This window comes from Theropithecus gelada, chromosome 20, assembly GCF_003255815.1.
Source record: "Theropithecus gelada isolate Dixy chromosome 20, Tgel_1.0, whole genome shotgun sequence".
In the NCBI taxonomy this organism is placed as follows: domain Eukaryota; kingdom Metazoa; phylum Chordata; class Mammalia; order Primates; family Cercopithecidae; genus Theropithecus; species Theropithecus gelada.
Genome location: NC_037688.1, coordinates 55,619,049 through 55,646,493, shown reverse-complemented (window position 1 = coordinate 55,646,493; position 27,445 = coordinate 55,619,049). Strand labels below are relative to the sequence as shown.

General features: G+C 47.7%; 1 protein-coding gene across 1 annotated transcript in view; it reads left to right on the top strand.

Annotated features, from left to right (window-relative positions):
• Window positions 1-5,868: 5,868 nt before the first annotated feature.
• The window catches only part of SGF29 (SAGA complex associated factor 29), a 44,205-nt gene continuing 22,628 nt past the window's right edge, over window positions 5,869-27,445 (top strand). The window contains 1 exon segment of the mRNA XM_025371462.1: window positions 5,869-6,049. The gene's annotated coding sequence lies outside the window, so the exon portion shown is untranslated.

Here is a 27,445-nt window from a genome sequence, read left to right as displayed (position 1 = left end):
TAATTTTTGGTAAAGGCTTTTTGATTGGGATAGCAATTCAGGTTTCATCTGCTCTGGCTGACTTTCTGCCTGAGCGCCCCTGGATGGAGGCACGCTCATCGTGCCGCTTGGTGGGTACTGGACTTCAAAGGTGGAGTTCTGCTGAAGGTCAAGAGGATCCCAGGGCTTGGTTGAGGGGACCCTGGAGCTCTGCTTGGCGGTTTGTCTAGCCTGCAGCATCAGTCCATCCTCTTAGGGAAGATGTATTCAGTTTCTTCCAGGTCAAGTGCGTCTTCCTGGTGTCCTGTCCCTAACATGATGGGTGGACCTGGGCCAGCTCCACTGGGAAGCGGTGTGGGTGTAGACAGGGTGCCCTACAAACAATGCGTTGTCCCACCCCACCCACCCCTGGGCCACAGACACCGTCCCCTACTCTCCCCCCTCAGGCCAAGGGGCCGTGCTCCCCTACCCCATGCTCCAACCCATGTAGAATGAAGTGAACCCAGACATCATTGTTGCCCCTGGCAACGGCACATCTATGCTCCTATTTTTGTAAAAAAAATTTTCTTTTTCATTTTCATTTTCTTTTTTTTTTTGAGACGGAGTCTCACTCTGTCTCCCAGGCTGGAGTGCAGTGGTGCGATCTCGGCTCACTGCCTCCGCCTCCTGGGTTCAAGCGATTCTCCTGCATCAGCCTCCCAAGTACTGCGTAGCTGAGATTACAGGTGCGGGCCACCACGCCTGGTTATTTTTTGTATTTTTAGTAGAGATGGGTTTCACCATGTTGGCCAGGCTGGTCTCAAACTCCTGACCTCAGGTGATCCCCCCACCTCGGCCTCCCAAAGTGCTGGGATTACAGGCATGAGCCACCACACCTGGCCAGAAAATTATTTTCATTATTGAAAATAAAAGTGTGGGGGGGACAATGAGATGTGAACCAAACTCTCCAAAGTGGTTATATCCTAGACTGGGGTTCTGGATAATTTTTACTTTCTCCATTATAGACTCTAGATCCCTGCAGTTTTGGATTTTTGCAGAATGTGTATCTATTTTATGATCAGAAAAAAAGGCGACATTTAAGAGTTAATGTATTTCATCTCCTTTTTCCCTTTGGATTGCAGGCATACTATGCCACCTTCTGGTCATGATATGGCTACATGTGCCTGCAGCAGGGACAAAAACCATTAAATTGTGAATAGTTACAATTTCCTCTTTGCCATGGGAGATCAGATCCTGAGACAGCTCTGTGTGTGTGTGTGTTTGTGTGTGTTTGTGTTCTGAGAAATGGTCTCACTCTGTTGTCCAGGTTGGAGTGCAGTGCAGTGGCATATTCACAGCTCACTGCAGCCTCAACCTCTTGGGCTCAAGTGATCCTCCTGGCCCACCTCCCTGCCCCCAACCATACTCGACTCATTTTTTTTTTTTCTTTGAGACAGAGTCTTGCTCTGTCATCCAGGCTGGAGCGCAGTGGTGCAATCTCAGCTCACTGCAACCTCCACCTCTCGGGTTCAAGCAATCCTCCTGCCTCAGCCTCCCAAGTAGCTGGGACTACCGGCGAGCATCACTGTGCCCAGCTATTTTTTTTTTTTTTTTTTTTTTAATGAGGCTGGAGTGCAGTGGCACCATCTCAGCTCGCTGCAACCTCCGCCTCTTGGGTTCAAGCGATTCTCCTGCTTCAGCCTCACCAAGTAGCTGGGATTACAGGCATGTGCCAGCACACCCAGCTAATTTTTGTATTTTTAGTACAGACAGGGTTTCACCATGTTGGCCAGGCTGATCTCCAACTCCTGACCTCAGGTGATCCATCCGCCTTGGCCTCCCAAAGTGTTGGGATTACAGGTATGAGCCACTCTGCCTGGCCTGATTTTTAAATTTTTTGTAGAGATGAGATCTCACTCTGTTACCCAGGCTGGTCTTGAATTCCTGGGCTCAAGCGATCCTCCTGCCTCAATTTAAGTAGTAGCTGGGACTACAGGTGCATGCCACCATGCCTGGCTAATTAAAAATAATTTTTTTGTAGAGACAGGATCTTGCTATGTTTTCCAGGCTGGAGTGCAGTGGCACAATCATAGCTCACTGTTGCCTTGAACTCTTGGCCTCAGTGATCCTCTAGCCTCAGCCTCCCAAAGCAGTGGGATTGTAGGCATGTGCCACTCTGGCCAGAATAGATGAGGGGAGATCATTTAAGACGGCATTGCTCAGTCTCACTAGTGGGCATACATCTCAGAGAAATCTTCACATAGACCACAGGGAATGAGCATCAGGTTGTTCACTGTGGCATTGTTTGTGGTAGCCAGTAGTAGCTGGAGGCAACTTACAGGTCCATCATAACTAAAATGTGAGTGCCCACTTTGAAATACTGCATAGTTGCTGTAAGTCATAGGTAAAGTGTGCACACAGTAACAGGTGTTGAAAGCAGAGGGCTGAGGCCTGGCACGGTGGCTCATGCCTGTAATCCCAGCAACTTTGGGAGGCTGAGGTGAGTGCATCACCTGAGGTCAGGAGTTTGAGACCAGCTTGGCCAACAGGGTGAAACCCTGTCTCTACTAAAAATACAAAAAATTAGCTGGGCGTGGTGGTGGACGTCTATAATCCCAGCTACTCTGGAGGCTGAGGCAGGAGAATTGCTTGAACCCGGGAAACAGAGGTTGCAGTGAGCTGAGATCATGTCATTGCACTCTAGCCTGGGCGACAAGATTGAGACTCCATCCCAAAAAAAAAAAACAAAAAAAAAAAAAAAAAGGGAAAGAAAGCACAAGACTGAGTAGAAAAAGAAATCAATGAGGTTTATAGCACAATACCATTTAGGTAAATTGAAAATACACACACACACTAAACAACACGTTTTACAAGGACATTCCCACACACTTGGCAAAGGGGTGAGGAGAGGAGGAAAGGGTTAAAATGACATAAATACATAAAACAATGCCCTGCACGGTGGCTCACACCTGTAATCCCAGCACCTTGGGAGGCCAAGGTGGGAGGATCACTTGAGGTCAGGAGTTCAAGACTACCCTGGCCAATATGGTGAAACCCCCATATCTACTAAAAATACAAAAATTAGCTGGGCATGGCAGTGGGCACCTGTAATTCCAGCTACTTGGGAGGCTGAGGCACAAGAATCGCTTGAACCTGGGAGACAGAGGTAGCAGTAAGCTGAGATCGTGCCACTGCACTCCAGCCTGAGTGACAGAGAGCGACTCTGTCTCAAAAAAAATTTAAATATAACAAATAAATAGAGAGGCCATGCAGAGCCCAATGACGAAGCATGTCATTAAGTAGAAATAAGTAACTCAACCTTAGCACCAGCGATTAAAAAACAGAAAGCCTTTGGCCGGGCGCGGTGGCTCACATCTGTAATCCCAGCACTTTGGGAGGCCGAGGCGGGCGGATCACAAGGTCAGGAGATCGAGACCATCCTGGCTAACATGGTGAAACCCCATCTCTACTAAAAATACAAAAAATTAGCCGGCATGGTGTCAGGCACCTGTAGTACCAGCTACTCAGAAGGCTGAGGCAGGAGAATGGCGAGAACCCAGGAGGCAGAGCTTATAGTGAGCCCAGATTGTGCCACTGCAGTCCAGCCTGGGCAACGGAGTGAGACTCCGTCTCAAAAAAACAAAACAAAACAAAACCAGAAAGCCTTTGCAGTTGTTTAGGGAAGGTGTCCCTACCTTGGCCTAGGGTGGATGTGGTGGAAATTAAAAGTAGGTGGATTGTGTTATATGAATGAATAAGTGTAAAGGATTTTGAACCCGGTGCATAGCAAGTGCCCAACGAATGCATTTTTATATTGCAGACATGTGGTGGATTGAATGAGGAAGGGGAGGGAAAAGGTGATGTCAGGGATAACCCCCAGGTGCTGGCTCAGGACATTGTACTGAGTAGGAGGCGGGACATGAAAACTGAGTATAGATCATTCTTTTGAGAAATGCAGATGTGGAGAAGACAGAGCAATTCCTTACATGTGGACAACACTCTAAAACACTTTTTAAAAAGTTAATCAATACATGTTTATTGTAGAAAAATCAGAAATTAATAAATTTTTAAAACGGGGCAGAAACCAAAATAATTTAAAAAACAACTGTGAGCTCCAAATCTCTCCTGATCAGTGACTAGGGGTGATTTTTAAAATTTATTTTATTTTTTATTTTTTGAGACAGAATCTTACTCTGTCGCCCAGACTGGAGTGCAGTGGCGCAATCTTGGCTCATTGCAACCTCTGCCTCCTGAGTTCAAGTGATTCTCTCCTGCTTCAGCCTCCAGAGTAGCTGGGACTACAGGTGCGTGCCACCACACCTAGCTAATTTCTGTATTTTTAGTAGAGACACGGTTTCACCAAATTGGCCAGGCTGGTCTCAAACTCCTGACCTCGTGATCCCCCTGCCTTGGCCTCCCAAAGTGGTAGGATTACAGGGGTGAGTCACCGCGCCTGGCCTTGGGCTGATATTTAACAATCAGGAGAAAGAGCCCATAAGACCTTTACAAATGCAAAATTTACAAAATCCCTCAAAGCATAACCTTCATAAAAAGTAGTAAGTCAAACTGCAGCTGGGTGGGTGGGCATGTCATTCACTGACCTGGAGCCCACAGAAAGAAATGCAAGTGTGATGGAAAAAAATGACGCATTAATTTTTGGATTAAAATAGTTTCAGTGCTAACGCCTGAGATTCTCTAATAAACAGAAAAATACTGACGGGGCTGAGCATGGTGGTTCATGCCTGTAATCCCACAACTTTGGGAGGCTGAGGCAGGAGGATCGCTTGAGCCCAGGAACTCAAGACCAGCCTAGGCAACATAGCAAGACCCCCATCTCTACCAAAAAAATTTTAAAAATCAGCAGAATGTGCTGGTGTGCGCTTGTAGTCCTAGCTACTCAGAAGCCCTGATGGCACCACTGCACTCCAACCTGGACAACAGAGCGAGACCTGGACAACAGAGCGAGACCCTGTCTTAAAGAGAAAAAAAAGAAAAAGAAACGTGATGGCTAGGCACTGTGCTAGGTACTAGGAATACACAGGTGAACACAAGATGATCCTAATCTCATAGGACTTGCAAGTTTATCAAATAATCTACAAATAATTACAGACATTTGTAGGGTTATGTAAGAAATTATAAGATACCAAGATGGATTTCGATAAATACCATTGAGGCTATGCGTCCATTGCACGTCCATATCCTTAATACTTTCCTGAGAAGACCCCCTAAAAGTGCTATTTCTGGGTCTAAAGGTCTGCTTGTTTTTTTGTTTTTTGTTTTTTTGAGATGGAGTTTCCCTCTTGATACCCAGGCTGGAGTGCAATGGCGCAATCTCCGGTCACTGCAACCTCCGCCTCCTGGATTCAAGCGATTCTCCAGCCTCAGCCTCCCAAGTAGCTGGGATTGCAGGCACTCACCACCACGCCCGGCTAATTTCTGTATTTTTTAGTAGAGACAGAGTTTCACCATGTGGGTCAGGCTGGTCTCGAAGTCCTTAACTCAGGTGATCCGCCCGCCTCAGCCTCCCAAAGTGTTGGGATTACAGGCGTGAGCCACCGCGCCCGGCCTGTTTTTAATTAATTTTTTAACAATAGACTTTATTGACTTTAGTTTTTAGGGCATTTTTAGGTTCACAACAAAATTGCGCAGAAAGTACGGTTTTTGTATTACCTGCACCCACTCCTCTCCAGCAAGCAGCAATCTCTTCGTTTTCAAGTTGGGTTTTTTTTTTTTTTTGCATTTTGTTTTAAATAGTCTGGGGGAATGGGAGAAAACGCTGAAAACGCACAAGCACTTTGGTTGGTTAAATTAGGGTTCCGACAAGAGCCGGAGCGGTGTGCCAAGTAAAAACTACATTTCCCACCCGGCAGCGGGTCACGTCACAGAGGAACGACTGCGCATGCGTTCAAGGTCCTCCGCGCGCGACTACGCTCATAAAAGGAAAAAAAAAACGTGTGCGGTTCTCGACGTGCCGCCAATCTTCGAACGCAGGTCCGTGATCATCCGCAGACTCCGAAAAAGCGTTCAAGGAACGCGCCAGCTTCCCTCGTCGCAGTTTCCAGCCCGAAGACCTTGTTTTCTGCGAGACTCGGTAGGTGGGGACGGGCCGTGGCCTGAGACCTCCGGGGAAGCGCGGGAGCGAAGGGCTAAACCCTCCCTCAGCGCCCAGGCTCCTGTCCTCCTTAAGGCGGCGCTCTAGGGACGGTGCGTACGCGCTCTGAGCGGGAAGGGGGCGGGAGGGGCGGGGCTGGGGGGCGGGAGGGGCGGGGCTGGGGGGCGGGAGGGGCGGGACTCGACGGTGGGGCGGGCCCTGCGCCCAGCCGCTCGAGGTCTGCGCGTGCGCGCTTCCATCCCGAGCTAGGGTGGGAGACAGCAGCGCGCCGGGCTCGGCAGGGGCGCAGCCCCCAGGTCGGGTATGCGGCCCGGATCACGAAGATGCGGACAGAGGATGGGCCCCGAACTCCAGCATTTATTTTATTATTTGCACAAAAATTATCTTTTTTATTTTTTGAAGATACACTGACAGCTCGTAATTTGCCCAGGCTGGTCTCGAACTCGTGGGCTCAACCTCTCGCCTCGGCCTTCCAAAGTGTGGGGAGTATAGGCGTAAGCCCCCGTGCCTGGCCAAAAAATGCCCATCTTAAGAACAACAAAGCAGCCCCCTTCACCCTCCCTGTCCTCCAGTTACCTCCTCCTCGCCTCCGGTTTGCAACCAGAGGCCTCAGTCTACCCTCACTAGTGCCTTTTCTCCTTCAAGTCTTGAACCTTGAGCCTCTAGTCAGGCTTTGGTCTCCACCACTCCACTAAACCGGCTTCTTGTCAAAGCCACCAGTGATCTCTAGATGGCCAAATTCATTGTTAAGTTAGGTCTCAGTCCTGTAGCAGCATCTGGTGCTGTTGATCGCTGCACTTTCTTGAAACACTGTTTTCATTTGGCTTGCTGAACGTTCTCTTCATTTGCCTCTCCTCACTCTGGCTTCTCCTCTGCTGATTTTAACCTAGGCATCTCACTTGTTTTTTTTTTTCTTAGAGACAGGTTCTCTGTTGCTCAGACTGGAGAACAGTGGTTCTATCACAGCTCACTGCAGCCTCTTGCAGCCTTGAACTCCTGGGCTTAAGCAGTCTTCCTAACCAAAGCCTCCCCAAATGCTGGAATTACAGGCATGAGCCACCACAATCCCAGTTTCACATTTTAAATGTAAATACCAGCCAGGCGTGGTGGCTCACACCTGTAATCCTAGCACTTTGGGAGGCTGAGGCAGGCAGATTGCCTGGGCTCAGGGGTTTGAGACCAGCCTGGGCAATGTGGTGAAATCCAGTCTCTTCTAAAAAAAAAAAAAAAAAAATTAGCCGGGCTTGGTGGTGCGTGCCTGTAATCCCAGCTACTTGGGAGGCTGAGGTACAATAATTGCTTAAACCCAGGTGGAGGCTGCAGTGAGCCAAGATTGTGCCACTGCACTCTAGCCTGGGTGACAGAGCAAGACCCTGTTTCAAAAAAGTCCTAAAGGTGGAAGAAAAATCCACATATAAGTGGACCTGCACAATTAAAACCTGTATTGTTCAAGGGTCAACTGTATAGCTATATTGAAAGAGATTTATTGTGATGGATTGGGTCACACAATTATAGAGGCTGAGAAGTCCCGAGATTTGCTTTCTGCAAGCTGGAAGCCCAGGAAAGCAAACCCTCCGGAAACTCACAAACACACTCAAAAGTATTTCACCAGCTATCTGGGCATCCCCTAGCCCAATCAGGTTGACGCATGAAGTTAACCATCACATTTCCCTAGCTTTGTTTTTCAGTTGCCTCAGTCATCATTTTACTGGTGATACTTTGAGTGTTGTCATAATAGCCTAATGGTGGTTTGGCAGCTTCCACTTCCATGATCTTTTACTCTTGAATATGCTGAAGTCCTGACAAAACTTGGAATTGAGAGGAAGAGCATAGATTTTAGAACTTGCAGCCTTGCAGCCCCAGCTCAACTACCTATTTTTCCTGAGTTACCTAGCATAACCTATCTGAACTTCAGTTTCCTTACTATACGTACCATTCTGTTACCTATTTTATAGGATTGCTGTAAGGTTTAAATGAGAAACACTGGCATAAGTTGCAATACAGAGGCATGAAGGAAAAAAATTGTCGTCTTAATGTCTCTTTAACCAATTGATGAATATAGATTGTATTTATTTATTTATTTATGAGATGGAGTCTTGCTCTGTCACCCAGGCCGGAGTGTAGTGGTGCAATGTTGGCTCACTGCAACCTCTGCTTCCCGGGTGTAGCTGGGATTACAAGCGTGCACCACCATGCCTGGCTAATTTTTTTTTTTTTTTTTTTTTTTTTGGAGACAGAGTTTCGCTCTTTGTTGTCCAGGCTGGAGTGCAGTGGCGCAATCTCAGCTCACCACAACCTCTGCCTTCCGGTTTCAAGCAATTCTCCTGCCTCAGCCTTCTGAGTAGCTGTGATTACAGGCATGTGCCACCATACCCGATTAATTTTGTATTTTTGGTAGAGACAGGGTTTCACCATGTTGGCCAGGCTGGTCTTGAGCTCCTGACCTTAGTTGATCCGCCAGCCTTGGCCTCCCAAAGTGCTGGGATTACAGATGTGAGCCACTGCGCCCAACCTATTTATGTTTTTTTTAGAAACAAGGTCTTACTGTGTCACCCAGGCTGGGGTACAGTGGTGCCATTGTAGCTCCCTATTCCCAAACTCCTAGGCTCAAGGGATCCTCCTGCCATAGCCTCCTCAGTAGCTAGGACTACACATGTGCACCACCATGCCCAGCTAATTATTTTATTTTGTTCTTGTAGAGACAGGGCCTCCGTGTGTTGCCCAGGCTGGTCCTGAACTCCTGACCTCAAGTGATCCTCTCATTTCGGCCTCCCAAAATGCTAGGATTATGGTTGTGAGCCACTGCACCCAGTTTGCAGATTCTCATTGCTAGTGACTGGATTGAGAGTGTGGGATCTGAGTGTGAGGTATTAGGTTCTTCTTTCCGTTTGACCCAGAACAAAGCTCTTACTGTTTTCAGCCCTGTGGAATTAATCTTAGAGTGGCTTAAGTGTAGGATGTTTGGATTTGTTTATTTGGGGCCTTAGATGCTATTATAGTAAAAGGGTCAGCAATTTTAGGCTAGGTATTAGTGGTTAACACGCGCTTCAATCCTGCAGCCTTTGTCCCTTAGAATTGGCTGTCTCTTCAGACTGTGCTTAATGAAAGTTCTTCTTATTAGTCAAGCTACTCAGTTGCAGATAACAAAAAGCTACTCTGACTAGCCTAAGCGTGAAAGGGGTGTTTGTTGACTCTGTGATATTGTAAAATATATGTCTGGTCTGTATCCCAGTTTGGAGCGTCCTGGAGGGTGGTGTGCCCAGGCAGGGCACGGAAGCTCCTCACTCTTTCACACGTGCTTTGCCCTGTGCACCTCTTCCTTCAGCTATATCCATTGTGACATCCTTTATAATAAGCCAGTAAACCTAAGTGTTTCCCTGAGTGCGAGAGCTGCTCCTGCAAATTAATGGAACCCAAGGAGGGAGTCATGGAAACCCTGATTTATAGTCAGTTGGTCAGAAGCACTATTAAAGCAACTAGGGGCTTGTGACTGGCATTGAAAGTTGGGGGGACATGCTCATGGGACTGAGCCCTCAACCTGTGGGGTTTGACACTCTGTCCGGGTGGATAGTGTTGGAAATAAACCGAATTAGAGGACACCCAGCGTGTATCCACTGTAGACTCGATGGATTGATTGTTGCTGGGGAGAAATCCCCATGCATTTGGCCACAGAAATCTTCCGTGTTGATTATTGCACATTGTTGCTGGGGAGAAATCCCCATGCATTTGGCCACAGAAATCTTCCGTGTTGATTATTGCACATTGTGACAGCAGAGGAGAAAATTTTTTTTTTTTTTCCTCAAACTCGAGCTGAAGAGTCTTGGAGTAAATCAGCTTCAGGTGGGACTCTATCCAGAAGCCTAAGTTATGTCACCAGTATTTTGTGTTTTTCTTTCTCTCTTTTTTTTTTTTTTTTTTTAGAGATGGGGTCTTGCTGTGTTTCCCAGGCTGGTCTTGAACTCCAGGCCTCAAGAGATCCTCCTGCCTCAGCCTCCTGAAAGCTGGGACTACAAGAGTCCACCACCACACCTGGATACTTTTTTTTTTTTTTTTTTTTTTGAGACAGAGCCTTGTTTTGTCGCCAGGCTGGAGTGGTGCAGTGGTGCAATCTCTACTCACTGCGACCTCCGCCTCCCAAGTTCAAGTGATTCTTCTGCCTCAGCCTCCTGAGTAGCTGGGACTACAGGCGTGCACCACCACGCCCAGCTAATTTTTGTTTTTGTATTTTTAGTAGAGATGGGGTTTCCCCATGTTGGCCAGGCTGGTCTCGACCTCTTGACTTTGTGATCCGCCCGCCTCAGTCCCCCAAAGCGCTGGGATTACAGGCGTGAGCCACCACAGTTGGCTGTACACCTGGGTACTTTTTATTTTTGATGGAGATAGAGCCTGGCTATGTTGACCAGTTTGGTCTTAAACTCCTGGGCTCAAGCAATCCTGTGTACTTGGCCTTCCAAGGTGTTGGGATTACAGGCATGAGCCACTGCGATCTGCCTGTTTGTTGTTTTTGTTTCTTTGCTTTTTGTTTTTTTTGAGATGGAGTCTCACTCTGTTGCCCAGGCTGGAGTGCAGTGGCGCGAACTCGGCTCACTGCAAGCTCCGCCTCCTGGGTTCACGCCATTCTCCTGCCTCAGCCTACCGAGTAGCTGGGACTATAGGCACCCACCACCACACCCGGCTAATTTTTTTGTATTTTTAGTAGAGACAGGGTTTCGTCGTGTTAGCCAGGATGGTCTCGATCTCTTGACCTCATGATCCACCCACCTCGGCCTCCCCAAGTGCTGGGATTACAGGTGTGAGCCACCATTCCTGGCCTTATTGGTTTTGTTAAATGCCTTGTCATGAGGCGTTAAAAAGTCCGTCATGGAAACAAAATAGCCCTACAGATGGGGTTCCAAATTCTTCATATAAAAGTCTTCCCCAACCGCTCAAATGTCCATCAACAAATGAATGGATTAAAAACCAAATCTATCCATACAATGGAATGTTATTTAACCATAAAAAGGAGTGAAATTACCGATATATGCTGTGACATTGATGACCCTTGGAAACATGCTAAGTGAAATAAGCCAGTCACATAAGGTCACAGAGTGTACGATTCTATTTATATGAAATGTCTAGAATAGGCAAATTTACAAATATGAAAGTAGAATAATGGTTGCCAGTGACTGAGAGGAGAAGGAAGTGGGGAGTGACTGCTAATGAGTATAAGGTTTTAAGGAGAGTTGGTGAAAATGTTCTAAAATTAGATAGTGGTGATATTTGCACAACCTTGTGACTAACGTAACACTGAATTGCACACTTTAAAAAAGTAAATTGGGGTGGGTACGGTGGCTCACATTTGTTTTTTGGTTTTTTTTTTTTGTTTTTTTGAGACGGAGTCTCGCTCTGTCGCCCCGGCTAGAGTGCAGTGGCCGGATCTCGGCTCACTGCAAGCTCCGCCTCCCGGGTTTACGCCATTCTCCTGCCTCAGCCTCCCGAGTAGCTGGGACTACAGGCGCCCGCCAACTCACCCGGCTAGTTTTTTGTATTTTTTAGTAGAGACGGGGTTTCACCGGGTTAGCCAGGATGGTCTCGATCTCCTGACCTCGTGATCCGCCCGTCTCGGCCTCCCAAAGTGCGGGGATCACAGGCTTGAGCCACCGCGCCCGGCTTCACATTTGTAATACCAGCACATTTTGGGAGGCTGAAGCAGGAAGATGGCTGTCTCAGATAGAGAGAGAGAGAGAGAGAGAGAGAGAGAGAGAGAGAATTGTATGGCATGCGAATTATCTCCATTAAGCTGTTTTTGTTATTGTTATTGTTGTTTTGAGACGGAGTCTCACTCTGTCACCCAGACTGGAGTGCAGTGGTGTGATTTCAGCTCACTTTAACCTCCGCCTCCCGGGTTCAAGCGATTATCGTGACTCAGCTTCTCAAGTAGCTATGATTACAAGTATGCGCCACCACACCCAGCTAATTTTTGTACTTTTTTAGTAGAGACAGTGTTTCACCCTGTTGGCCAGGCTGGTCTCAAACTCCTGGCCTCAAGTGATCCGCCCACCTTGGCATCCAAAAGTGCTGGAATTACAGGCATGAGCCACTGCACCCAGTCCATTAAGCTGTTATTTTAAAAAGTCTGCCTAAACCTCTGAACTAGACAAACATGGGGCACATTCCAAGCAACTTAGCCAAGTTTATTTTATTTTATTTTTTTTTTGAGACGGAGTCTGGCTCTGTCGCCCGGGCTGGAGTGCAGTGGCCGGATCTCAGCTCACTGCAAGCTCCGCCTCCCGGGTTTACGCCATTCTCCTGCCTCAGCCTCCCGAGTAGCTGGGACTACAGGCGCCCGCCGCCTCGCCCGGCTAGTTTTTTGTATTTTTTAGTAGAGACGGGGTTTCACCGTGTTCGCCAGGATGGTCTCGATCTCCTGACCTTGTGATCCGCCCGTCTCGGCCTCCCAAAGTGCTGGGATTACAGGCTTGAGCCACCGCGCCCGGCCAACTTAGCCAAGTTTAAAAGGTGAGTACAGATTTCAGCTGATGCGTGCCTCAGGGAAGCTGGATTTGGAGTTTGAGTTCAGCTGTGATTAACTGCTTGCTGACAGAAACAAAACACCAAACTAACTCTCAAGAACATAACAGAATCCAGAGTCTAGAACACATCATCTACAATGTCCAGGATATAATCCAAAATTCTTAGACACAAGAAATGGGCTGGGCGTGGTGGCTTATGCCTGTAATCCCAGCACAGCACTTTGGGAGGCTGAGGCAGGCAGATCACTTGAGGGCAAGAGTTTGAGACCAGCCTGGCCAACATAGCAAAACTCCTTCTCTACTAAAAATACAAAAAAATTACCTAGGTGTGGTGATACACAGGAAACTCAGGAGGCTGAGGCACAAGAGTTGTTTGAACCCAGGAAGCGGAGGTTGTAGTGAGCTGAGATCGCGCCACCACTCCAGCCTGGGCAACAGAGCAAGACTCTGACTCAAAAAAAAAAAAAAAAAAAAGGCCGGGTGCAGTGGCTCACACCTGTAATCCCAGCACTTTGGGAGGCCGAGGCGGGTGGATCACAAGGTTAGGATTTGGAGACCTGCCTGACCAACATGGTGACGCCCCGTCTCTACTAAAAATACAAAAATTAGCTGGACGTGGTGGCGCATACCTGTAATCCCAGTTGCTCAGGAAGCTGAGGCAGGAGAATTGCTTGAACCCGTGAGGCAGAGGTTGCAGTGAGCCGAGATTGTGCCATTGCACTTCAGCCTGGGCAACAGAAAGAGACTCTGTCTCAAAAAAGAAAGAAAGAAAAAAAATTTTTAAATATATTTTCACAGAACAGGAAAATATGATCTGTGTTCACAAAAGAAGGCAATCAATGAAGATCAACCACAAGAGGACGCAGATGTTGGTATCAACTGACAAGAATTCTAAAGGAGAATCAAAATAATTAGTTAAAATAAAAAAAATTCTTTTTTTAATTTAAAGTAGTTATTAAAACTTTGTCAGGCCAGGTGTGGTGGCTCACACCTATAATTCCAACAATTTGGGAGGCTGAGTTGGGAGGATTGCCTGAGCCCAGGAGTTAAAGACCAGCCTGGGCACCATAGTGAGACCCCATCTCTACAAAAAGTTTAAAAATTAGCTGGAGGACAGACACAGTGGCTCACGCCTATAATCCCAGCACTTTTTGGGAGGCTTAGGCCGGCAGATTACCTGAGGTCAGGAGTTGGAGACCAGCCTGACCAACATGGTTAAACCCTGTCTCTACTAAAAATACAAAAAATAGCTAGGTGCGGCAGCCGGCCCCTGTAATCCCAGCTACTTGGGAGGCTGAGGCAGGAGAATTGCTTGAACCTATGAGGTGGAGATTGCAGTGAGCCAAGATCGTGCCGCTGCTCTCCAGTCTGGGCGATAGAGCCAGACTCTGTCTCAAAAAAATTAATATTAAAAATAAAAATTAGCTGGGCCTAGTGGCATGTACCTGTAGTCCCAACTACTTGGGAGGCTAAACTGAAAGAATTACTTGAGCCTGGGTGGTCGAGGCTAGAATGAGCCACGATTGCACCACTGTTCTCCAGCCCAGGAGACCAGAAACGAGACTGCCTCTAAAAAATAATAAAATAATAATGATCCCAAACTGTCACCAAAGTGCCATCAAAAGAGAACTGGCTAAACTAGTGTGTTCATATGATAGCCTGCTACTCAGCAATGAAAAGGAACAAACTACTGATACAAGATGGATGAATTTCAAAAACATGTTCAGTGAAAAAATCCAGGCCCTAAAGAATACATACTGTGTGATTATGTTTATATGAAGTTCCTGAACAGGCATAAGTAAACTATAGTGTAAAATGTCAGAACAGCTTGTGTATCTATGTGTAGAGATAAAAGGCGTGTATCTATGTGTAGAGATAAAAGGCATGGTGGCTCACACCTGTAATCCTAGCACTTTGGGAGGCCGAGGTGGGTGGATTGCCTGAGCTCAGGAGTTCGAGACCAGCCTGGGCAACATGGTGAAACCCTGTCTCTACTGAAGTACAAAAAATTAACCAGGCGTGGCAGCGTGTGCCTGTAATCCCAGCTACTCGGGAGGCTGAGGGAGGAGAATTGCTAGAACCCAGGAGGCAGAGGTTGTAGTGAGCCGAGATCACACCACTGCACTCCAGCCTGGGCGATGGAGCAAGACTCTGTCTCTCTAAAAAAAAAAAAAAAGGTGGGTGAGGGGGAAGAAAGAAAGAAAGAAAAGATGTGGCCTTCTAAGTCAGTGGGAAGACGAGCATGCTAGGAGCCAAAAAGTTTATGGTACTGGGCGTTGCCTCAGCATTCCTAAGAATGCTTGAAACCTTGCTGGAATTCCTGAGCCTCTCACAGTTTGGGACTTTTTGTTTACACGAAGGAATTGTGATAAGAATAGCTGGTACTGTTGGACTCATAAAACCAGCAGCTTGGCCTGGAAGTGCAGTGTCTGGCCTTCCAATTCATTATAGTTCCAACCCCAGGGCCTCATTCCCACTTGCTTTGCACCAGCAGGCTTGGCATTTGTTCTCAGAAGGTCACAGAAACCTTTGCTTCTACTTAGAACACGTTTCCTGGGGAAGTTTAGATTTATGACTGACCAGATCCAGAAATAGCAGCACTTTGATGTAAAATCATAGGAAGAGCTTGTTCTGTCAGACAAGTCACTACCCAGTAGGCAAAGCTCAAACAAGAGAGCCCTTGAACGGTGTGGTCTTTGGCCAGGCCATCATCGCGGGGTTATGCTCAGATTTGGCAAGCGTCAGCGTTTCTTTTGCTTATGCAATTGGCTCTTTCACTCAATGTAACAGCAGACCCCTGGCCTCCAGATGAGAAGGGCCACTAGCGTTCACTAAGTGCATGCTCTGGGCCAGCCACTGCCTAGGATATTTCTTAGATATTTGATCATCAAGTAGGTGCTCTTGTTTTAATTTTATTGAGACCAGAAAGGTTAAGTAATTTATCCAAGGTGAATGTGAGGCTTTATGAGAACTTTACAGTTGTTCTCTCCCTTCCCCCTCCTTGGACTATTCCTGAAACATGAAGGTCAGTTCCTTTCCCTGATGGCTGTATGGCAGGTCGTGCTTCATTTCTTTGCGGGACATTGTACTTGTATTGGTGCTGGGCATGCTGCTCACCTCTTCAGTGTTTTCACAAGTAGGGTCTGACAAACGGGGATCCAAGCCCTCCTGTATTTCAGGCTTTATTTTGGGTACCAAGATGCAAAGACAATCCATTAAGACTTAGTTCTTGGCCGCTCACGGTGGCTCATGCCTGTCATCCCGCACTTTAGGAGGCTGAGGCGGGAGGATTGCCTGTGCCCAGGAGTTTGAGATCATCTTGGGCAACAAGGCAAGACCTCATCTCTACAAAAAAAATTTAAAAATTAGCTGGGTGTGATGGTACATGCCTATAGTCTCAGCTACTTGGGAGGCTGAGGTGGGAGGATGACTTGAGCCTGGGAGGTGCAGGCCACAGTGAGCTGAGATTGGGCTACTGCACTCCAGCTTGGGTGACGGAGTGGGACCCTGTCTCAAAAAAAAAAAAAAAAAAAAAAAAAGACTTAGTTCTTCTACTTTTAAGGGGCTGGAAGTCTGAGAAGTAGACTCTTCCACACATAGAAAGTGATCTTAAAAGGGTGTGTGCGTGCTCTGTTTGTGGTTATATAACATTTACAGAAGGTGGATACAGAATGAGAAATCACTTGAGGTTGTTGGGATTTGCTTTAAAACATCCTTTATGTTGCATTTTTTTTTTTTTTCACCTTAATGAGGGGAAAAAGGGAGATAATTGGAAACAGGGGTGACCAGAGTGCTCTGGGGAGGCAGAGATACTGTAATAACTGTTGGTAACCAAGGAGGCCGCAAAGAAGAGAGGGTGTTTGTGTGGTAAGAGTGTGTTGCCATTCACCAGGTATGTGCCAGAAGCAAGGGGCATCAAGGCAGTGGGCACAGTTAGATGGTCTGCTTTGAGAGTTCATGGCTGATGGGATCCAGGGATAGCAATAGCTTATTGTGAAATTATAAAATGATGTGGTTCTGCCAGGCAAGGCACTACCCAGTAGACAAAGTGATCCTCCAGACCAGGTGGTCAGCTCTCTCCCTGAAAGTTTCAACCTCAGTTTGTGTGTGTGTGTGTGTGTGTGTGTGTGTGTGTCTGTATCTGTCTTTGTCAGCAAAAGCTTTTATGAGATACGCACCATTTTTTCTTGTTATATGTATATGGGATATCTTTAAAGGAATACCCCAGGAACAACTAGTTGCCTGTAGGGATAGGAGATTTTGTTGTATTTCAAAAATAATCTGAATTTTTTTACTACGTGCATATATTGTTTATTCAAAGTTTTGTGTTTGTGGTATGTGTGTGTTTTTTTTTCCAGAGAGAAACAGACTTTTTTTTTTTTTTTTTTTTTGAGACGGAGTCTCGCTGTGTCACCCAGGCTGGAGTGCAGTTGCGTAATCTCGGTTCACTGCAACCTCTGCCTCCTGGGTTCAAGCGATTCTCCTGCCTCAGCCTCCTGAGTAGCTGGGACTACAGGCATCCGCCACCACACCTGGCTAATTTTTGTATTTTTAGTAGAGATGGGGTTTTGCCATGTTGGCCAGAGCTGGTCTTGAACTCCTGACCACAGGTGATCACCCGCCTCGGCCTCCCAAAATGCTGGGATTAGGGGCTTAAGCCGCCATGCCTGGCCAAGAGAAACAGACTTTGTGAACAACCACATGAGACAGTGAGACAGGTGATGAGGGCCTAAACTAAAACAATGACAAGCGTGGTGGGAGAGAGAGGGCTGGATTCCCAGCTTGGGAAGCCAGCTGTGCAGCGATGCTGTTAACCAGCATCTAGAAGGCAGAGCAGTGCGGGACTGGAAGTACGAGCATCTGCGGTGCATCTCGGTGGGATTATTTAGGAGACAGTTGGAAGTCTGAATTGGGAGCCTTGGAAAAAGGTCAGGGTTGATGACATTGATTTGGAAGTGTAGCCTGAAGCTGATGAGAATGCTTAGGGAGTGCTTAGAGAATAAGAAGAGGATCCCAGAGCGATCTTCCACTGGGGTAGAGAAGGAGGCAGCAAAAAACCAGAATGGTGGTTAGAGACACTGGGGAGCATGGAGGCCTGGTGTGTTAGTGTTCTGCAGAGGGACAGAACTGATAGTATATATATAGACACACATGAGTTTATTAGGGAGAACTGCCTCACACGATTGCAAGGTGAAATCCCATGATAGGCCATTGGCAAGCTGAGGAAAGAGAGAAGCTGGTAGCATAATTCAGTCCAAGTCTGCCAGCCTTGAAACCAGGGAAGCCAACAGTGCAGCTCTCAGTCTGAGGCCAAAGGCCTGAGAGAGCCCCTGAGAGGTGCAAGTCTCAGAGTCTAAAGGCCAAAGAACCTGGAGTCTGATGTCCAAGGGCAGGGGGAGGGGAGGCCAAGTGTCCGGCATGGCACAGAACAGAGCCAGCACGCGGACTCAGCAAGCTGCTGGTCCCCCTTCTTCCACATGCTTTGTGCTAGCCACGCTAGCAGCCAACTGGATAGTGCCCATCCATATGGAGGGTGGGTCTTCCTCTTCTAGTGCACTGACAAATGTCATCCTCCTCTGGCAACACCCTCACAGGCACACCCAGGAACAGTGCTTCACCAGCCGTCTAGGCATCCCTCAATCCAGACAAGTTGTTACCTAGGATTAACCATCACACCTGGAAATCTAGAGTGGAGTTTTGAGGTGCAGCACGTAAGCAGGTATGCAGTGCAGCAGAAAGGTCCAGGAGCTCCCTGGGAGCTTGAGGGTGGGCTGAGGCGTGAGTGGGAGAAGTGACAATGGTAGGTATGGTAGGTTTTTTTTTTTTTTTTTTTTTGAGATGGAGTCTCACTCTGTCACCCAGGCTGGAGTACAATGACGCAATTTTGGCTCACTGTAACCTCCGCCTCCTGGGTTCATGCAATTCTCCTGCCTCATCCTCTAGAGTAGCTGGGACTACAGGCACCCGCCACCACACCTGGCTGATTTTTGTGTTTTTAGTAGAGACGGGGTTTCACTATGTTGGTCTCAAACTCCTGACCTCGTGAGCCACCGCGCCCAGCCCGGTATGGTAGTTTTATGGTGAAGAAAAGGATAGTGATTCAGTCAGTATTTATTGAGAACCCAGTGTGCCAGGCTCTGTGCTAGGTATGGAGAATAAAGTGATCCCTGTCCTCAAAGACTGGACAAACTAGGGGAGGAGACAAGTATATACAAAGAGGATTTGAATGTGATTTGGTAGGTACAGTGCTAGAAAGAGGGTCTTAGGGGGCCGGATGAAGTGGCTCATGCCTGTAATCCTAGCACTTTGGGAGGCTGAGGCAGGCGGATCACGAGGTTAGGAGATTGAGACCATCCTGGCTAACACAGTGAAGCCCTGTCTATACTAAAAATACAAAAAAATTAGCCAGGCGTGGTGGCGGCACCTGTAGTCCCAGCTATTTGGGCGGCTGAGGCAGGAGAATGGCGTGAACCCAGGAGGCAGAGCTTGCAGTGAGCCAAGATCATGCCATTGTACTTCAGCCTGGGCGACAGAGCAAGACTCAAAAAAAAAAAAAAAAAAAAAAAAATGAGGGTCTTAGGGGAACAGAAAGGCAACTTAACCCCGCCTAGGAGATTGGGAGTTTCAGTTTGTGATCAGTGGAGGAGGTGACTTGGTGCTAAGCTAGATCTTAAAGATTAAGTAGTTAACTGGGAGGGTTAGGAGTAATCTGGATGTCCCAGATAGTGGGAACAGTGTAAACATAGGGCAAGCATGGAGATAAGAAATTATGTGGGGCTGGGCGTGGCGGCTCACATCTGTAATCCCAACACTTTTCAGAGCTGAGGCAGCGAATCACTTTGGGCTCGAGTTCAAGGCCAGCCTGGTGCAATCTTGGCTCACTGCAACCTCTGCTACCCGGCCTCAAGCAATTCTCTCTCCAGGCTCAGCCTCCTGAGTAGCTGGGACTACAGGTGTGCACCACCACGCCCAGATAATTTTTTTGTATTTTTAGTAGAGACGAGGTTTCACCATGTTGGCCAGGCTGGTCTCAAACTCCTGACCTCAAGTGATCTACCCGCCTTGGCCTCCCAAACTGCTGGAATTGCAGGGGTGAGCCACCGCACCACGCCAGTTCATTGGCTTTTAAAGTATATTCAATTATAACAATATTACCATAATCCAATTTTAGAATATTTTCTGGACACACTGGTTTTCTTTTCATTTTCTTGACTTTTAAAAATATTATTTATTTTTTAAAGCTTTAACTGCAATATGATTTTTTAAATATTATTTTTATTATGGAAAATTTCTAGCCATAGAGAAGTAGAACTGTATAAGGAATATCCATGTTGAGCATAGTAATTTGGGGTCTTCTCTGGATAGAGATGTTCAACCAGTGAGGGAGTATCTTAGTTCATTTGGGTTGCTGTAACAAAATACCTTAGGCTGGATATTTATAAACAACAGAAACATATTGCCCATAGTTTTGAAGGTGCCATCTTTGAAGCACAGAACAAGCCCTCACCAGATGCCAAATCTGCTGGCACCGTGATCATGGACTTCCTAGCCTCTAGAGCAATGTGTTTCTGTTGTTTATACATGACCTAGTCTAAAGTATTTTGTTACAGCAGCCAAATGGATGAAGACAAATTGGTACCAGAAGTGGGGCGCTGCTATAACAAATACCTGAAGATATGGAAGCAGCTTTGGAACTGGGTAGTGGGTAGAGGCTGAAAGAATTTTGACGTTCATACTAGAAAAAGTCTACATTGTCATGAACAGGTCATTAAGCATAGGTGTGGTGAGGGCACAGGGGGAGAGCTGTAGAGAAAGCCTCAATCTTCTGAGAGATGCCCTAAGAGGGCGTGAGCAGAATGTTGGTAGAAATGTGGATGGTAAAGGCCATTCTGATGAGATCTCAGATGGAAATGAGGAACATGTTAGTGGAAACTGGAGGAAAGGTAATCTTTGTTATAAAGTAGCAAAGAACTTGACTGATTTGGGTTTGTGCCTGTTGACCTAAAAGAACAAGCCTAGGCAAAATTAATGTAGAGTTTATCTGGGCCAAGGTTGCAGACTGCAGCCTGGGACACACTTGTAAGTTGCCTTGGGGAGTGCTCTGTTTGGCCTTTGTTAGAAGCAGATTTTTAAAGGCAAAAGGGAATGAGGAGTAGGCTCACACAAAGTTGTTTGACAGGGGCCAGGCGTGGTGGCTTACACCTGTAACCCCAGCACTTTGGGAGGCTGAGGCGGGTGGATCACCTGAGATCAGGAGTTCAAGACCAGGCTGACCAACATGGTGAAACCCCATCTCTACTAAAAATACAAAAATTAGCTTTGGTAGTGGTGTGTGCCTATAATCCCAGCTACTCAGGAGGCTGAGGCAGGAGAATTGCTTGAATCTGGGAGGTGGAGGTTGCAGTGAGCCAAGATCACGCCATTGCACTCTAGCCTGGGCAACAAGAGCAAAACTCCATCTAAAAAATAAAAATAAAAAAGTTGTTTGACAGGAATTCTCATTGGTTTACAGAGATAACGTGAATTAGTGACTGGCTATACATTGTTGAACTATAGGATATGAGAAATTACAGAAAATGCCAGTGTAATGCATTGTATGGCTACTTTGCATGAGTTAGTCTAGAGCTCACATAGCAAGTGGCTTCATGAGGTGATTATTTAGCTAAAGTGTGGAATGAGACATGACTGCTGTTGGATCTCATTGCTTCTCTGGGCTTGATAATTAAGGGGTGGGGCGGGGTCACATTCTTCAGATTAAAAATTTCTTGGCCAGGAGCAGTGGCTCACACCTGTAATCCCAGTACTTTGGGAGGCCAAGGCAGAAGGGTTAAGAGATCGAGACCATCCTGGCCAACATGGTGAAACCCCGTCTCTATTAAAATACAAAAATTAGTGGGGCATGGTGGCACACGCCTGCAATCTCAGCTACTTGGGAGACTGAGGCAGGAGAATTGCTTGAACCCGGGAGGCAGAAGTTGCAGTGAGCTGAGATCGTGCCACTGCGCTCCAGCCTGGTGACTGAGTGAGACTCCATCTCAGAAAAAAAAAAAAAAAAAAAAAAAATTAGCCAGGCATGGTGGCGTGTGCCTGTAATCCCAGCTACTTGGGAGGCTGAGGCAGGAGAATCTCTTGAACCTGGGAGGGGAAGGTTGCAGTGAGCCGAGATTGTGCCATTACACTCCAGCCTGGGCGACAAGAGCAAAACTGTCTCAAAATAAATAAATAAATAAACTAAAACAAATAAATAAAAATAAAAGCTGCTTTTCTTTCTTATGTCCTAGTGTTTTCTGAGATAATTTAAGAGTGATGAAATAGGATATTTGGTGGATGAAGTCACTAAGCAAAGTGGTGGCATGGCTTCTCTTGATGGCTTATAGTAAAATGTGAGAAGAGAGAAACAAATTAAATACGGAATTTAAAACCAAAAGGGAAGCAGAACTTAAGCATTTGGAAGATTCTCAGCATGGCCATGTTGTAAAGAATGAAAAAGTAGGCTGGGCACAATGGGTTACGCCTGTAATCCTAGCACTTTGGGAGGTTGAGGCAGGTGGATCACTTGAGCTCAGGAGTTTAAGACCAGCCTGGGCAACGTGGTGCAACCCTGACTCTACAAAAAATTAGCTGGGTATTGTGGCATGTGCCTGTGGTCCCAGCTGCTCAAGAGGGTGAGGTGGGAGGATCTCTTGAACCTGGGAGATTGAGGCTGCAGTGAGCTGAAATTGCACCAGTGCACTCCAGCTTGGGTGACAAGAGTGACAGCCTGTCTCAAAAAAAAAAAAAAAAAAAAAAAGAATAAATGTATTTGGAGAGAATATGAAGGATGTGGCCAAGCCATCCTTTGATAAGGAGACTAGTATAGATGTGGAAGCCAGGTACTAATCAAGACAATGGAAGGATGACCCTGAAGGCATGTGGGGGCTGTCACCCCCATCACAGGCCCAGAAGGCCACGGTGTTGGGGGCAGAACCATTTCAAGGCTCTGTTCCTAGCTTTCTGGGGTAGTGCTCCTTGGCAGCCCCATGTAGTTTGGCAGCATCCATATGGTGCTGTCTCTGCTGGTGCACAGAATACACAAGCTTTTGGGGCATGGCTACTCCCACCTAGATTATACAGGATACCCTGAAGAGCCCAGGCAGAGAACTGCCATGGGGTAAGGCCTCTGCAGAGAGTCCCCATTAGGGCATTGCCTAGCAGAGCCATCGGGGTAGCGTTGCCTCTGAGACCCCAGACTGGTAGAGCCACCAGTGTGCAACTCCAACCAGGGAGAGCCACAGGCATGCAACTCCAACAAGTGAGGGCTGTTGCATGGGCTGTGCCCAGCAAAACTGTGCGGGCAGGGCGGCCCGGAGCCCAGCACCATGTCCCTGCCGGTATGTCCAGAAGGTAGGAGGACATAGAGTTGAAGAAGATTGTTCAGAAACCTTGAGATTGAATGGGGTTTGCTCTGTTGGGTTTTGGACTTACCTGGGACCTATTACCCCTTTCTTCTTTCTTATTTCTCCCTTTTAGAATGTCTGTCCTATGCCCATCCCACCATTGTATTTTATAAGGACATAACACATTTGATTTCACAGGCTCACAGCTGGTGGGGAATTTGCCCCAGGATGAATTGTACTTTGAGTCTCACCCATACCTGATTGATTGATTTAAAAAAAATTTTTTTTTGGGAGGGGCAGAGAGAGAGTCTCACTCTGTTGCCCAGGCTGGAGTACATTGGCGGAATCTCGGCTCACTGCAACCTCCGCCTCCCAGGTTCAAGTGATTCTCCTGCCTCAGCCTCCTGAGTAGGTGAATTTCGGGTGCCTGCCATCATGCCCAGCTAATTTTTGTATTTTTAGTAGAGACAGGGTTTCACCATGTTGGCCAGGCTGGTCTTGAACTCCTGACCTCAAGTGATTCACCCACCTTGGCTTCCCAGAGTGCTGGGTTTACAGGTGTGATACACCATACCCAGCCACCCATATCTGATTTAGATGATAGATGAGACTCTGGACTTTAGACTTTTGAGTTGATGCTAGAACGAGTTTCTATTTGGGGCCATTGGGGTGGACTGAATGTATTTTGCATGTAAAAAGGACATGACTTTTGGAGGTTCAGGAGCCAAATGCTGTGGTCTGAGTGCTTGTGTTCCCCTAAAATTTGTATGTTGAAACTTGATCCCCAACATGGTGGGGCCTTTGGGAAGTGATTAGGCTGTGAGGGCTCTACTCTCAAGAATGGGGTTAGCGCCCTTCTGAAAGAGGCCTGAGGGACTTGTGTTGCCCCTTCTGCCATGTTGAGAATGCAGTGAGAAGGCACCATCTTTGAAGTGGAGAGCAGTGCCAGATCTACTGGGGCCTGGATCTTGTACTTTCCAGTCTCCAGAACTGTGAGCAATAGATTTCTGTTGTTGGCCAGGTGTGGTGGCTCACGCCTGTAATCTCAACACATTGGGAGGCCGAGGCAGGCAGATCACCTGAGGTCAGGAGTTCGAGACCAGCCTGGCCAACAAAGCAAAACCCTGTCTCTACTAAAAATACAAAATCAGCCGGGCATGGTGGCAGATACCTGTAATTCCACTACCTGAGAGGCTGAGGCAGGAGAATCTCTTGAACCAGGGAGGTGGAGGTTTCAGTGAGCCAAGATCACGCCACTGCACTCCAGCCTGGCAACAGAACTAGACTCTGTCTCAAAAGAAAAAAAAAAATTTCTGAATCTTTGGGAAGCCCTCTGGGCTGGCGATCAATTTGGGAGTCAGTACCATGTAGTTCATAGTTGATGCGGTACCTTGCAGAAGCCAAGGAAAGCCTACACCTTTTTTTTTTTTGTTTTTTTTTGAGACGGAGTCTAGCTCTGTCACCCAGGCTGGAGTGCAGTGGCGCGATCTTGGCTCACTGCAAGCTCCGCCTCCCTGGTTCACGCTATTCTCCTGCCTCAGCCTCCTGAGTAGCTGGGACTACAGGCGCCCACCACCATGCCCAGCTAATTTTTTGTGTTTTTAGTAGAGATGGGGTTTCACTGTGTTAGCCAGGATGGTCTCGATCTCCTGCTCTAGTGATCCATCCGCCTCGGCCTCCCGAAGTGCTGGGACTACAGGCGTGAGCCACTGTGCCCGGCCAAGCCTATGCTTTCTAAAAAAAGTTTGGAAGAGTCAATGTAAGGAAATTCAAAATGGACCTAACTCTGGAGAAGGGGGTCAGGGAAGGAGAGAGTTGGGGTGTGAAGTAGTGAAAATTAGAAAAGTTCCTGCTACATCCCTGACGCTACTAATGAGTAGTGATTGATGAAAGCAGAGATTTCCGTCCTTGCCTGAGAGCTTCTAGTCTGTTGGGGAAGAAAAGATACACCAACAGCAGCTGGCTAGAAGGCCAGTTTCTTCTTTTTTTTATTTTTATTTTATTTTATTTTGAGACGGAGTCTTGCACTGTTGCCCAGGCTGGAGTGCAGTGGCGCGATCTTGGCTCACTGCAGACTCCACCTTCCCGGTTCATGCCATTCTCCTGCCTTAGCTTCCCTGGTAGCTGGGACCACAGGCACCCACCACCATGCCCGGCTAATTTTTTGTATTTTTAGTGGAGACGGGATTTCACTGTGTTAGCCAGGATGGTCTCGATCTTCTGACCTCGTGATCTGCCCGCCTCAGCCTCCCTAACTGCTGGGATTACAGGTGTGAGCCACCGCACCTGGCCCTTTTGTATTTTTTTTTGAGACGGAGCTCTTGTTGCCCAGGCTGGAGTGCAGTGGCACAATCTCGGCTCACTGCAACTTCCACCTGCTGGGTTCACGCAACTTTCCTGCCTCAGCCTCCCGAGTAGCTGGGATTACAGGCACCTGCCACTACGCCTGGCTAACTTTTGTGTTTTTAGTAGATACAGGATTTCACCATGTTGGCCGGGCTGGTCTCGAGCTCCTGACCTCAGGTGATCTGCCTGCCTCAGCTTCCCAGAGTGCTGGGATTACAGGCATGAGCCACTGCGCCTGGTAGAAGGCCAGTTTCTAAAGGTGTGTTGCAGAGTCCATGTCAGTTCTAGGAAGAATCAAGCAAGAGAAAAGTGTGGTTTATTTAGGACTAGTCAGGCAAGCGCAGTCTTGAGCCAGAAGGGAAGGGGCTTTACAGGTAGGAGTGGGGAGGCAGCAAGATCGTGTGTCTGAGACAGTGTAGAGGGGACAGGCCAGAAGGAATGTCAGCTGAGCCGGGGAGGTGTCGCTGGGTATGATCCAGTGCTAGAGCCTGTCTCTCGCTAAGCCTGCCTCCTCTCACACAGCCCCCTCTTCTGTCCCTGGCTTCTCAGCATGAAACTCCCCCCAGCCACATGGTCACGTTCCTCTGTGTCACTTTCCTCCATTCAGCGCCTCCCATACCCCTTCCTGCTCACTGGTCCCCCAGCCCTGCTTCCAGACACAGTAACCTACATTTGCTTCCTGCATTCGCCTCCCTCTCCTGTGTGTTGGCTTCTGTCTCTTCCACCGAAAGTGTTTTCCCCAAGGTCCTCAGTGACTTCCTCAGCTTTGGGAGACCCCTCTGAGTCCTCTTCTGTAGCATTTGGTGCTGTTAATCATCCCTTCTGTGACTTTCCTTTGACGGACGTACAGATTGGGAGGTGGCACTACACAGCCGGGAAGTGGGGGTGAGGACCTGGGGGGGTGTGAGAGATGGCCAGGCTCCAGCCCAGAGGAGGAACTGCAGGTGGGTGGCCGGCGAACTGCCAGGAGGGAGGCCCTGAAGCCAGAGGAGAAGCGGGTAGCACCATGTCAAGATCAGAAGCCACGTTGGAAGAAGCAGAAAGGGCACTCACGCTTCCCCTGCAGGGGCTGTTGGCTCTCTTGATGAGAGGCTGGTGAGGACAGAGCTAGGGAAGTGGGTTGGAAAGCAAAGTGGGGACAAGGAAGCAGCTGCGGATCCCTGCACAGTTTAGGGAAGAAGTTTTGCCGTGAAGAGGAACACAGGTGGGGGGGCCTCTAGAGGGGTTTGGAAGCTCTTTTGTGTTTTTTCAAGATGAGTTCTCCTCAAGTATGCTTGTTCACTGGTAGAGGAGAAAGGATCATCTGACAGTCAGAGGGGAGATGGAGTTCAGAACACAAATGAGGGACTGTTTTTCCCTCTTTAGGATGAAGGCAGAGGTGACAGGCGTTGCTCTACAGAGCTTGTAGTTTTGATGGTGTGAATAAAGGCTCTGGCTTCCCTTCTGAGTGAAGTAGGAACCTCAGATATCAGCTAATAGGACCCAGGCCTGGATCTGAGGGCAGCAGCAAGGATATTGAGGAGAGAGAAGGTTTGAAGTGTGCTAAGGGAAGGCTAACGAGACAACCTGGCTGCATGGTTGTAGCACGTCTTGCTGTTTGTGACAGTGCCGTGTAAAGTAAACCCTGTCCAGTGGTGGGGCTGTTAATAGGGCTCAGGTGCGGGCATGTGCAAGGTGGGCCAGTGGTTTGTTCCAGGCAGAAGGTATCTGAGTTACCAGCAGCACATCTGTACGGGTTTGCTCAGGTGCGGGCATGTGCAAGGCGGGCCAGTGGTTTGTTCTGGGCGGAAGGTATCTGAGTTACCAGCAGCACATCTGTACAGGTTTGCAGCAACCTCACTTCCTGCCTGTTAAGAATTCGTCTCGGGCACAAGGCGGGAAAAGAGACCGAGGCAAGTTTCAGAGCAGGAGTAGAAGTTCATTAAGAAGCTTCGGAACAGGAAAGAAAGGAGAAATACACTTGGAGGAGACCCATGTGGGCACTGAGGTCCAGTGTGTTGTTTAACCTTGATCCTAGGACGTTCTAGGATGAAGGCTGGCCCCTTTCCCATGATTCTTCCCTTACAGTGAGCTGCCTGCATGCACAGTGCACTCCTTACCCTTGGGAGGTGGGCACACAAACGGTGTGTAGAAAGTTGTAC